The sequence below is a fragment of the Schistocerca piceifrons genome, chromosome 6, assembly GCF_021461385.2.
Source record: "Schistocerca piceifrons isolate TAMUIC-IGC-003096 chromosome 6, iqSchPice1.1, whole genome shotgun sequence".
NCBI classification, from domain to species: Eukaryota; Metazoa; Arthropoda; class Insecta; order Orthoptera; family Acrididae; genus Schistocerca; species Schistocerca piceifrons.
Genome location: NC_060143.1, coordinates 198,767,509 through 198,781,452, shown reverse-complemented (window position 1 = coordinate 198,781,452; position 13,944 = coordinate 198,767,509). Strand labels below are relative to the sequence as shown.

Here is a 13,944-nt window from a genome sequence, read left to right as displayed (position 1 = left end):
TTGTGACTAAAAGCATTGCTTATTACAGATCAGACGTGACCCGTCGAGTAATTGGTCCACGTGCAGTTCGTTTTTTACATTCCGTGGAAGCTTGGTTGCAGAACCTCGGACGGCACATAGCTGGCGTCGATCCTTGGACAGTCCAGGTAAGAGTGTCCGTCACATTTCGAGAACATTTCATTCCCTGAAGTTCCAACCAAAATTCTTCCACCCGTCGTGTTGTTTTCTGGACAGGCACTTTGTGTCCATTTAATCCAGTTAACATCTTGAAGTTGGGTACTGTAGTAATATCACTAGACGATGCACGAATTATGCACTTCACATTTTCAGTTTTTTGCTGAATATAGCTCACCTAAATGTTCGTAGTTATTAATCAAAGAAATCGTTCATCGGGTTTACATAGGTACGATGCATAATGAATGGCATTAACCGTTTCCTTCACATAGGTTTCTGCGTAGTTGCAGAGTTAGTAATGTTCGTTAATGTCCGTGAACAGAGGTTCACTATGCAATGTCTTTTTGGCACTCGTTTTGTTCAAATTTTTACATAGTAACAGTTACATGATACATCAGTTAAAAAAATAAGTAATTATACATACACACGTCACATATTTTCTTAGCATAAACATAATATAGTTGCACATAAACATGTTTACATCATCATTACATCGCTATAGGTTATTACATTGTGTCACATTTGATTACATGAATTGCAGATATTTACATCCTCTTTAGCGGTTTTGCTGGGATATTATCGATGTTTTTTTGTGATGTCATCTGAAATTAAGATAGGTTAGACACAACATTCATTACATCAGTAGGCAAGACCAGGCGTTTTCACTACTCAATAAATATTCAAAATAGTAAGAGAGAGAAAATGTTCGATTCCTCGCGTTTTGTGCGTGTGTGTAGAGTGTCTGTGTGGCCTTGACTACTGATAGATGCTTTTCGTGTTGAGAGATGTGCGTCTAATCTATTTCTCAAAGTAAAAGATCGCTTCACAGATGACGTCTGTCAGTTCGTCAGGTGTCACACCAAGTCAGTGGTACCTTCAGTAACAAATGTTCCGTGAAAAATTAATATGTCATCCACTGCTACGTAATCATAAATTTTTCTTCAATATTCCGTCTTTCAGGTGGAGGCGCGCGCTGAAAGAAGAGTTCTTCTGTCTTCAACTGCGTCACTGGAACCGCTGAAATGAAAATTTCTATACTACTTATTATCTGTGTTGTAACAACAGAGTTTTTCGAGTTGCTTAGCAATATTTTGATGGGTATGACTTTGACATTATTCAGCATGAAATGCTCTAAGATCTCGGTGTGCGTATAGCCCAATAATTTTGTTAGTTCTAGGATGTTGTAACAGATACGCACCAGGATGCGGTATGTTAACAATTATATAAGGTCCTTCATATAGCAGACGCCACTTAGCGTTGCGTCGTTTGAGTGCTACAGATTTATGATGAGTACGAAGTAGTACAAGCATTCCTACCTCGAATTTTTGTTTTCTTTTTATTATGTTTCTGTGATGTTTGTTTCGTATTTGTGCGTGATGTGTCAATGTAGTCAATACTTCTTTTATTTTCTGTTCAGGTGTGATTTCCTTGTCTGACAACTTAGGTAATGGTTCTATCCACTGATCGTTCTGTTTGCAATTGAACATGATCTCGTTAGGTGTGTAATTCGTATCGTAAATATTTAAGTTATTGTGTACGTCTTCGAAAAGACTTAGGTAGGACACCCAATTAGTATGTTTTGATGAAATATAGGTCCTCATGAATCGATTTAATTCTCGGAAAAGTCTCTCAGTCGCGTTACATTGTGGACTAAACCTCGAAATAAATATACTTTTAATGTTATTGTCCTTCAAGAAATTTCTCCATTTGTACCCAGAGTAGTATGCTGCATTATCTGATAGAATTGCTTTAGGTTTTCCCACGTGCGTCAGGTAATCACTTGAGAATCTTCGTATTATAGCATTTGCAGTGGCGGATTTTGGATGTCGGCGGTAAAATAACACATCATTGTGTAACTTGTAATACTTAGTCAAAGGATGATTGTGTTTTCCTACCAGTAATGTTATTATCTTATACCAGTGAGGATCAGATTTTTGTAATTCAGCCATGTTTCTGCACCTATCAATATAATATTGGTGATACTGCTTGTCTTGCATTAAGAGAATCCTGTAGTCATTTATATTTTCTAAGTCACTGTTGGTATCATTCATACCTTGTGGAAGTCTAGACAAAGTGTCTGCAATGGTGTTGTCCTTACCTCTTATGTACTTAATTTCAAAAGAGTAGTTCTGAAGTGTAACTGCCCATCGTGATGGTCTAGGATGTACAAGTTTACAAGTTAACAAAAATGTCAGGGCCTGGTGATCGGTGTAAATTACCGTATGTTTTCCAAATAAATAATAATTGAATTTCTTGAATGCCCATACTATGGAAAGTGTTTCTAACTCAGTAGTGGAGTATGTACGCTCACATTCAGTTAGAGTGCGACTCGCAAACCCAATAATTCTTATCTGTTCCTCCTCTTTATTCTTTACAACTTGAAATAAGCAACAGCCCAAGCCAGTACGTGAAGCGTCACAAGTCATATAAAAATCTAAATTGAAATCTGGATGGCTCAATATGTTAGCATTCACTAAAGCATGTTTAATTGTATTAAAGTCATTCTGGCACTGTTCCGACCAGATCCAAACTTGATTCTTTCTGAGTAGATTTAGCAGATGTTTACTGTTCAAAAGTGGTTGTGGCAAAAAACGTCTGAAAAATGAACATAGCCCAAGGAATGATTTTAACTGCTTTTTAGTTCGAGGGCTAGGAAAGTTTCTGATAGCATCTAATTTACTGGGATCCGGACGTATGCCCTGTGAATTAATGATATGTCCTAAATACTTTATCTCACTGCAACCAAATTTTGATTTTCTTAGGTTGGCTGTGACTCCAGCTTGTGCAAATTTTTCTAAAATTCTTTGAAGAGTGTCAACGTGTTCATTCCAAGATTGTGTAGCTATCAGTATATCATCTACATAGTGTGTGACTGTCTCAACTAAATCGTCGCCAAGCACGGTATCCAGGGCTGTAATGAATACCCCAGAGCTGACATTCAGTCCGCAGGGTAGAACACAAAACTGATAGGTTCGCCCCCCGAACATAAATGCAGTATATTTCCGAGAATCAGGAGTGATACCCACCTGCCAAAACGAATTAGCGAGATCTATTGTGGAAAAATATTTTGCATCTAGAAATTTCTGTAATTGCTCTTCTAAATTTTCAGGTTTTGTGTGAACCGGTAAAATTATTTCATTAATAGCTCGTGCGTCTAACACTAAGCTAATGCTTCCATTTGATTTTTTGACAACAAGTAGAGGACTACAATAAGGTGAGGTGGATGGTTCAATGACCTTCCAGTCTAACATTTGTTTTAATTCTTGCCACACAGCAGGTTGTTGAGATAACGGTACTTTATATGTCTTATGGTAGAAGATCTTGTGAGGCTTAACTTCAATCTTGTACACATAGGTGTTGATAACACCTAATCGTTTGGTAAAAACTTGTAAATATTTGGATAACACTTCCTGTAGTTTTATACGTTCATGTACACTGAGAGCTGTAGCTTCACTTATCTTATGATCAAGCAATGTTTTCAAGTCCATTAGCTCTGTGTCAGATGAGTGTGTTTGCATGTCTTGAATGTCATTGTCAAGTACTAACTGAACCTTGTACCCTGTACAGTGTTTGTCATGCTTTAGAGTTCTCCTGTCCAAATCAATAATAATTACACTGCCTTTATCATTTAAAATACATTTACCTTTGGAGAAGTCTATAATGCAGTCCTTCTCGCTCATAATATCTATTCCTAATATGCAATTTGTCACAAGGTAGTTATTACCGCGGTGCCTTTTGTATGGATTGCCGCATGAAATGTTATTACTGTTGTAACTATTGTTTGTATTGGAATACGCGTGTTGATTTTGATTTCCGTACTGAGACGGCATGTGAGTTTGCTGTTTTTGTTGTACCGCGTATCCAACTGTGGGCGCGCCAGAATTGTGTTGGCAAGCCTGCATGTTTTGCATACCACTAGTGTAAACATTGTGGCTGCTGTTTTGCCGTGCGAAGCGCTGATCTTCAAGTAACATGTCAACCGAATCTAAAGCTGTTAAAAAATAATCTGAATCGTCATCCGGGATATGTAGAAGTTTTTCCTTAATGTTGAAAGGCAATTTGGCCTTCAACGCTCGGAGTATATCACGCGTTGCGACTGGTTCGTCTAAAAAATGTCCCATGTTCAAGTATTTTTCAAAATATCTGCGTAAGTTACCATTTTTACTGTTAAAAGTTTCAGGTTCTAAAATTTGTCTTCTGAGTCGCTCCTGGACGGATTGCGACCAGAATTTGTTCAGAAAAGCACGCTCAAACTCACTGTACGTGGTACATACGTCAGCTTGACTGTATGCCCAGACAGCTGCATCGCCTTGGATGTAACCGACAATATATGAAATCTTTTTCCGGTCACTCCAAGTGCGTGGAAATGCGTTACTAAAAGATTTAAGAAAAATCACCGGATGAATGGTTCGTTTTTCTGGGATAAAAATCTGAAATTGCCTGTGTTTCATTAAGCTTTCATCTTCCTTCGCATTGTGATATGGATTTATTCCACTGTAATTACTGGTATGTTCAGCTGGCGAGTAATTACGATAATGTTGCTGTGGTTTACCATGATAATAGCTTGTGTTTGTGTTTCCACATCGTGGTATGTGTTGTAGTCGTGGTGTGTTTTGTTCTTGTGTATTTGTCGTGTGCGGAATGTGTGTATCATACTCGAATGTATATTGGTTTCTGAACTGTACATTTTGACTGATATTTTCGTTACATTCAGACTGTAGTTGATCGGTGAATTGTCTCATGGGTGCAGTGACGGATTGTACTGCGTCACTGATCAGCTGTTTGTTATTAGTAATGTATTGCGCTACGGAGTCGTGCACAATTGTTGGTAAATTTTCACGTAAGCATCTATCAAAATGTTTGTCTTTGTTCTCAACCCAATCATGAAATTCTTTATTAATATTTTGAAAATGAGCTGTGGCATCTGATTGTAAGATGTCAGTCAGGTGTTGTTCAACATTGTCAAATTTATTCTGTACGTCAGTAATTCGTTTTTCAAGATTGTCATGTACTGAAGGATATGTTTGAATTTGTTCAGTAAGAACTTCACACGTGACATTAAGGTTTTTTACTTGTGTCTGTAAAAGTGCTACGTCAGTTGTAGTCTTTTCTTGTCTCGTATTGAGCTGGGAAAATTTAGTACTGAGTTCGGTCATCTGTTTGGTCAGTGTGGCGTCTATAAGTTCCACACGCTTACATAAAGTGTCATTACCTATCTTGACTGCTATGAGATCAGATTTGATTTCGTCATTTTGTGTTTTTAACTGTTCATTTTGTGTCTCTAATTGTGCCTTTAAGGTTGCCATGTTTTCGGCGTTTTGTTTCATTAGCATTTGTAACATGTCGGCAATGTTTACCGTTTGCAAGATCTCTGCCCCTGCCGCGTCATTAGACGTGACGTCATGCATTAACATGGGCTCTGATTGAGATTTTGAAATTTTTGTAGTGGACGGCCTATCGTCAAAATTTTCGTCAACACTTGCGTCAATGTTTGATGAATCGTCACTACCGGTTGCTGTCGTAAAGTCATTTTCTAACACTTGTCTCACGTCCGAGTCGGATTGCGTCTGAATAGTATGTCCTTGCTGTTCCATTTTTGCGTATTGTTTTCTAGTTATTACCATGCCACACGTGATATATGTTTCAAGAAAATTTTTGACACTGATTTTAAAATAAAATGTAGTTGAGCATGAATCGCTCGTAGCAACAATGGCTGTCTGTTAATTTAAAAATATAAACTGAATTTGAGATTATTGGTAATGGCTGCTGGCCATGTTACATGATATCGTACAGAAGTCGGCCATATTGTACACTCGTGTATTGGTATTGTTGCATACGTTATTGTTTAGGGAAAAGTACTGAGAATGAAATTTATCACTGAAACTGTTATGCAGAAAAGAAACACTACAGAATTTACTGAAAAGCTAATACACTGAATTATACGTCTGGTCAAGCCTACCAATGCAAAGATGCTGCGTCTTACCTTATTTCGTTGGAAGTTTCATTGCGTCTTCCCGCAAAATTTCAGAATTGGAAAATATCTTCAGATTTTGTTATCTCTCATACATTGACGTCCAGGTCCAGAAAGTTGATTTTTTACATGAAACAAAGAGAACAATGTAACAAATGACAAAATAACAAGTCCGACACGCAGTCGCCAATATAAAATAAATAAAAAATGTTATTTTAAATATGTTAATTATTCTATCTGTATGATGGTGATTGTGATTGCAATTGTATTTGCTTATCTGGAACGTGGACGTTTAATTATTCGGTATCAGACGCTTGACAATGGCTTTTTCGTAAAGGCAATGTTACTCGTAGTTGACCGTGAAATAAAACTGAATAATCGGACTTCGTAATTAAATCGTTTCCAAAGACTGCTGCGGTAGGTGCGGACTCATAATCTAAATTTCAATATTACAATAATTTGCCAGCCATGCCAATACGTCGTACAGAGGTGATTGTCTACTAAACATAAAAAAGTTACACAGTTAGTTAAATCAGATATATTCAATGAATAAGCCTACAGTTCATAATCCTACTTACTTTTATAAATATAAATTCTTTACAGAATCGAGTGCCTAGTGTGGTTGCAACTCGCAGTATTCTTCTATAACACGAAATATGGCGGTGTGCCAGACAATAAAATAAAATATGTGCTTCTCGCACCACTTCAACCAGAGCTCTCCCTTTCTTAATCAAACGTAAGAGTAACGTAATTGTGCTTTTGTTTTATCAGCGACACAGCGCTGCAGTTGTGTGCCATAGGCTTTATTTATTTGTCACTGATTATTTATTTAATTAATATTTCGCGTTTCCGAGGAAACTCACGCTCGGCATGCAAATGTGCCTTTATAACGTTTCAAATTGCTGGCATTTCAGAACCAGGCAGCAGCAGACAACACGAAGAAACAATTAATTAATATTGTTGCCGAGAAACTGGAAAAATGTAGGCCAGTAGGTATTCAGCCTTCACAATCTGTTGAGCCAAACAATTTGGCAACTGAGTCCTTCTCTGTGTGGGGCATATTCGATAAGTTAGTGAAACATGCACAGCCACAGGGCACAGTACAGTCATGTGCTATTGTAGAGGTTCAAAGGTACATTGACAGCTCAGTCATCAGTAGAAATGAGGATCCTCTGGCATGGTGAAGACAAAACCAATACATATACCCAACCATTGCAAAAGTAGTGAAAGAGAGGTTTAATGTTGTAGCAACTTCTGTGCCTTGTGAGAGGGTCTTCTCAAAAACTGGACATTTAATAAATGACAGAAGAACCCGCCTCAAGCCATCGAATATAGAAAAACTAATATTTCTGAATGCCAATGGTACCTGTGATTAGTGCTGGTAAGTGATACATCATTAGAACACAGTACATTGTTAAACTAATCATAATCAGAATAGTTGTATATAAACAAGAATAATTATCATCTTCAATATGTTTCTTACATGCATACACTGTCTTGCAGAAAATTCTGGACCCGTGTGAGGTTTGCTTCCATGGAGGTAACTAGGCACTTTCAACACAAGCGAACAAGACCACACAACTGTATGATGCCTATCAATATTACAACATGTAAGTGTGTGTGTGTCCAGTATGTAGATGAAACATTTTATTCTTCTAATGCATATGTTTTCATGGAAAAAAAAACAACTGTGAATTCATTTGTATTTTGATCACATGCAGGTAACTGGGCACTTTCAACACAAGTGAACAAGACCACACAACTGTATGATGCCTAGCAAAATGTAAAATGTGAGTATTTGTGTCCAATAAGTGTAGTAAACCTTTTACTCTTCTCGAGCACATGTTGTCATGTAGAAAATTGTGAACTCATTTGTATTTTTATTATATGCAGGTAACTGGGCACTTTCAACACAAGCAAGCAAGACCACACAACTGTATGATGCCTAGCAAAATGTAAAATATGTGAGTATTTGTGTCCAATATGTGTAGGAAACCTTTTACTCTTCTCGAGCACATGTTGTCCTGTAGAAAATTGTGAACTCATTTGTATTATTATTATATGCAGGTAACTGGGCACTTTCAACACAAGCAAGCAAGACCACACAACTGTATGATGCCTAGCAAAATGTAAAATATGTGAGTATTTGTGTCCAATATGTGTAGGAAACCTTTTACTCTTCCCGAGCACATGTTGTCCTGTAGAAAATTGTGAACTCATTTGTATTTTTATTATATGCAGGTAACTGGGCACTTTCAACACAAGCAAACAAGACCACACAACTGTATGATGATTAGCAAAATGTAAAATATGTGAGTATTTTGGTGTTTCATAATTCCATGCTAAGAATAATTTTGCCGGAATAAGTTATTTAGGATGTATGGGATATAACTAGGAACACGAATGAAATGAAATGTTTGGGCTCTGATTCACTTTGTAACTGTGCAAAGTTGAGTGTTATAATGTATTGCACTAAGATAATAGCATAATCCTTACACTATAAAGGATCACAAACAAGTCATTCGTCATACACTGTGGGCTTACTAAAATTCAATTTTTTTTCCTTTTGTTGCAGACACCTTTCACTTACTGCAAGTATTTCACTTTGGCATAAATGTGAGTTACATCTCTAGCATCAAAAGATTGGTAACACAGACCACTGATATCACTTCCAAGACTGTGTTTTCTTTGTCATATTAGTTTCTGTTTGTTGAAAAACACAGATTTAGTTTTGTTGATATATGCACGGTAATGAACAATTTAATGAGAGACCACATATTTTTAACCAGAATTTCATCATCATCCACTACTACATTTAAATCTTATAGATCGTCAACTACTTGTTCATTCGTTTGTCCACAGAAAGGTGACAGAGGAACAGGTCATACTGGGAGCAGTAGGTCTGTGACTTGGATGCAGCACAGTTACTGATTTGATGCCATTAAGGCACAAAGCTTTGTAATGATTAAAATGGTGAGTGAATGTAAATCCTGGAAGTGTTATTTCTTTATACTAAAACCTGCTACTTTAAGTTATGTTTCAGAAATTTCTTGAGCACCTCGACTTGAAAAATAACAGGAATACCATCTAGAATATTACAAGTGAGGACAGTCAGTCAATGATAATCCAATGATAATCCATGAGCTTAGGCTGAAGGAAAAAAATTCTATATATGTAATAAAACTTGATTGTAATGTGTGATGTTGTAGACATACAATAATCTGTTTTGTGCTATCTTTTCCATAATGAATTTGGTGACAACATGTGGATCAAAACTGGAATGAGCAAAGAATACCAACCAAATTTAAGACCCAAAAACCAGAAAGAGCCACCACCAGCGGTGGAACACACGCAAGTTTGAAAAATTTGTTCCAAATGCACAATAATAGTGATTTTTTTTTCTTTTTGTTGTTGTTGATTGTAGATGTACATATATGTTCCTGTCTCCTGCTAAAAATGAACCATCCCAACTAGCAAATTTTACTTTGTTATTTAGAACTTTTTTAATTGCATTAATTAAGAGCCACCTGCACTTTGAGAGGACTAAAACTGTTGAGATTTTATTATTCATTCAATAACAAGATTAATATGTGGGGTATGTGAAATGTGTGTACATGTTTGTTTTGCTCATACTTGTACAAATGTTTCATGTAACCTGACGAGGCGAACCCAAGATTCAAGAAGAAGAAGAAGAGGAGGAGGAGGAGGAGGAGGAGGAGGAAGAAGAAGAAGAGGAGGAGGAGGAGGAGGAGGAGGAAGAAGAAGAGGATCCCTCAAGACTGCAACATAAAATATTTAATATGTAGCACAACAACTGTACACAGTTGATAACGTCCTTCTGGGGTTTTGAGGAGCTGGTTTTCCTTCAGACCGTGGGCAAATGCCAGGACGTACAAGTTTCCAGCTCAGCTCAGAAAATGCTCATTTTCATGAATTTGTCAGTAAAATGCTGTAGATAAATACCAACAGAAAAATGCTTCCTGTAACACAGATCTTTTAGTAAAAAATGTGTCCTAATAAGACAAGTTGTAACTTTTTTAAATATTTGCAGTCTGTGTAACTTGAAAAACTGAATTATGTAGAAGAAACAGCTTGTCTACATAACAATGTAACTGTATTTACACCAGCATTATATAATTTAATATTTACTGACAATGCCATATGTAAAACCATAGATAAATAAAATCTATTTGAATTTAAACAGAAATACAGTAGCTGCCACCACATATTTGACATTTCCTGAACCTGTTCAGTAAATTATAAGTGTGCATTTTACCTGGTAGGATATAGCTCTTATCCCTTGCAATAGCCAGTCAGATGGCATTAGATATGTGCTCAAGGTCACAAGGTTACTGCTCACTGTACTCACTAGCATTTCCCGAGACCACTTGCTAATGCACTGTTAAGTCTCTTACAAAGCTAAAAATATACAGAATTTAATGGAGTTTGTTCCTGCAGTTGCAGGTAAGTTCACCAGGTGAGAATGTACCTTTCCAGCACCCAGTGTCTTTCTTTGAACCAAATTAAGAGCAAGGGCTGCAGACAAGTTTAAAATTTGGAGAGCAAGTTTAACATTTCATCTTTCTAATAGACATGGGTAAACAGTCCCATTTCAATGTGAAAAATCTGTTTTATGCATATGTTATTCCCTAAATGTAGCTGTAGTGTCACCATCTTCTTAAAACCAAACTGCTGTGAATTGTTCAACTTGCTTGCTCCAATCCAGCCACTTATTACATAGGGCCTATACATTTTAAACTTAGGCACTGGAAAAGGAATTGCAACTGCGACTTCATACTGGCATCACAATCTAGGTGTTCGCCCTTAAAATTTATCTCGGCAGGATTACTGAAGTATTACTTGGTCTTTATGTTAACTACACTATTTTTAAAAACAAGTCCAATAACCTCATACTCAAAGCTATTGGCAACTTACTTTACATATTAAAAAAAATCTGCCTCAGTGGTTTTAACGCTTGTAATATGCCTCAGCTTGGGACTGTGTGTGCATACTGTATGACGACACGCACTTTCAGCACCAGTAATGGTTGGCCAAACAGCTGTAACTGAATGTATTTTATCAATAAGAAGCAGCATTGCCCATTTCTTCTGAAAATATCATTTAGAGACAAGTAACCTAAAAAATGTGTTTGATTCTGCTTCCAATATGACAATTATCGTAAATACTCCACCTGCCTACAGGAATTTGCAATGTTAACACAGCAGAACTCTGACATCTGTATAAGTGTAATGAAACAAAGACAATAGTATTGAATCATATGAGTGCCTCGCTTTTGTTCCGACAGTGTTCAAAACTACGGAGGAAAATTTTACACCTGGCGTTCTACATAGCAACTGCACACAAGAACTTTTTGCTGACACTACAAGCACCTTCATAAGTATACTTTTCCTGGTTTACCTTCAAGTACTGCACTTAAATGATTCCTCATTTAAGATCTGTACTTCCCACTTTCATAATGGGCTCAAAATGCATACTCTAGACCTTGGGCTATATTCCAGGTCAGTGTCACACCAAGCTTCTGTGGAAAGGGGGATGGGGGGCGGCGGCATGTCACTCTCTCCTACAAGTCTTTACCAGTAATTAAATGGTGGAAAATTTTTGGGTATAGGACTGCTTAACACGTGGAAAATATTTTATTTATTCACTCACTGTATTTAACATTTATCATTCCTTTAAAATCGCATAAGAACTTCAAATTAAACACAGTTCAATCACTCATTATGCACACTTATTTCATAATTATGGCACTTTTAAACTGCAAATCCTCTAAGAGCTGTCTTGAATATTCACGATTCTCTCCCAAGAGCCTTGAAGTGGATAGATACGTACAGAAACCAGTAATCGGGGTTGGAACTGCGTCTGCAAAATTAAAAGGATAAACATTTTTGCTGTCACTAATTACAAGCAATGTAATTGACAGAGTAGTATTACTAATATTTGCTGTCATAAAAGCCATTCAATGGGGGACGTTTCACATTTGCCAGAACGATCTCATTTAAGTAATTAAGTTCATCGAAATCTTAGAAACTAACCTCTCGTCTGACGAAGACAGTCTAAAAACGCAGTGGCTGTTGACGATAATATTTCGAATTATCGCTTTACTGAGTGACTGAAATGTAGTTCGGGTACCTGTGAACATAAAAATACGTTAGAGATCTTTTTCTAAACACGAACTATTACGGTACTGTTTGGCTACTAACATATTAATATTTTCACAATTGTTTCTTTAATACAAAAGTAAAGCCAACGGAAGAACAATTGTAAAACACACTTACTAATGTCAGTTTTCTTGAGATGCAATTCTCTGTGTGAACACATGTAACTTTTTCATTCGGAGATAAGTCGCAGAAGTAGCAGAAATCGCTGAAGTAGCAGAAGTCGCAGAAGTAGCAGAAATCGCAGTGGTAGAGTGCGGAGGGATACAAGAGCTGGATTCCTTAACTGCGACAAATCACAGTTAAGAATAACAGATACTGAAAAGTAGCAGTCACAGAAATCACTGATATCGGAAAATCGCAGTTTAGCCCATCACTAGTTTATTAGAATACAAGAGAAAACACTCTTATCCGCATATTAACTACATAGTTTTATTGCGTGGTTAACACACAGTCCTCCTCCTCGGAGACTCCATTTGAGACTGCACCCGAACGGCCGTGGCTGGCCTAAACTTTCACGTCAACTCGATTTGTACTCGGCAATCGACGTATTGACATACTTCGCGAACACTGGGCTACGTCATTTTGACGTCACTTCCTTAGCTGGTTCGGGTGAAACGAAGCTTTCCCGTGCCACGAAGAGCAGCCTGGCTGTTGGGCAAGACTTCAGGCAGCGAATGAAGCAACAGATGGGAAGGGGAGAATTCAGCAGCCAGATGGACAGCTTCAGTGAGAGCGAACAATGGTCGTATCAGCTGACAACAGCATGTGTGGGCCAGCTATCAGCAGCTTGTCTAGTTGTCATGTGGTGTAATGCAGCTCCAAACCAGGGCAGCGCGTGAGGAGTGAGTCTGCGGATCATCACAGCGATTTAAGTGTGTGCACGTATGGGTAAGCGTTGTAGGGTTGCCGAATCCAATGATGCACGCTACACCACATGTAATAAACACTATTTTTATTTCTCGTAAGCACACATATACAGTTGTTTACATTCTGAATTCTCGGTACACGTTCGTACACTTTCGCGCGCGACCACAGACTGGGGCAAAGAGCTTGCCAAAAACAAAGATATTAACCGCGACTTGGTCGATAGTCGCCACATTAGCCCCCCCCCCCCCCCCCCCTAGAGTGTGGAGCACAAACATAAATATTGGGGCATACATGTAAAGGGAACACCCAGGGGGGAGGGAGAGGGTGTTTAATCAGAAACCATACCTTACATTACATTACATTACATTACATTAGTAATTGAAGTCTTCGAGCCAGCGAGGGGGGCGGATGGTCCTGCCTGACCGGGTGAATCCTCGTACAGCAGTTGAGGGATCTGGGGAGGGGATGGTGGGTTGTGAGGGGCCAGGATAGCGGATCTGAATGCCTGTGGCGGTACGTAGGACTTTGACCGTTGATGGGTCAGTACCAACAGGCAAGGGGACAGACTGGAGGAGATGAATGTGAGTTAAGTTGTCACTGGGGAAGCTGGCTTGTTCGTAGAAGATGTACACATTACCCGGCTGCATAACAAAAAACACATTAGAGCTGCAAATAAGATCTGTGTTGACATTCACTACCACTTCCTGATACGGGTTGACAGAATCTCCACACGAGTCGTCATCGGTGACATCA

The 13,944-nt window shown here is 38.0% G+C and overlaps 2 long non-coding RNA genes across 6 annotated transcripts; one reads left to right on the top strand and one right to left on the bottom strand.

Moving 5' to 3' along the window:
• Positions 1–4,212: 4,212 nt before the first annotated feature.
• LOC124802724 lies at positions 4,213–10,328 on the top strand. 5 transcript variants are annotated; one of them, XR_007017142.1, is made up of 9 exons: positions 4,213–4,273; positions 7,060–7,526; positions 7,649–7,755; positions 7,867–7,935; positions 8,039–8,109; positions 8,213–8,283; positions 8,387–8,457; positions 8,721–8,893; positions 9,008–10,328. It is a non-coding gene; the product is annotated as an uncharacterized LOC124802724 (long non-coding RNA). The 5 variants fall into 5 exon arrangements; XR_007017144.1 differs by having other exon boundaries at positions 4,262–4,321; positions 8,721–8,761; XR_007017141.1 differs by having other exon boundaries at positions 4,262–4,321.
• A 1,452-nt stretch (positions 10,329–11,780) lies between these two features.
• On the bottom strand, positions 11,781–12,356 carry LOC124803095. Its single transcript, XR_007017205.1, has 2 exons — positions 12,199–12,356; positions 11,781–12,025 (listed from the first exon to the last, which is right to left on the bottom strand). It is a non-coding gene; the product is annotated as an uncharacterized LOC124803095 (long non-coding RNA).
• Positions 12,357–13,944: the final 1,588 nt, after the last annotated feature.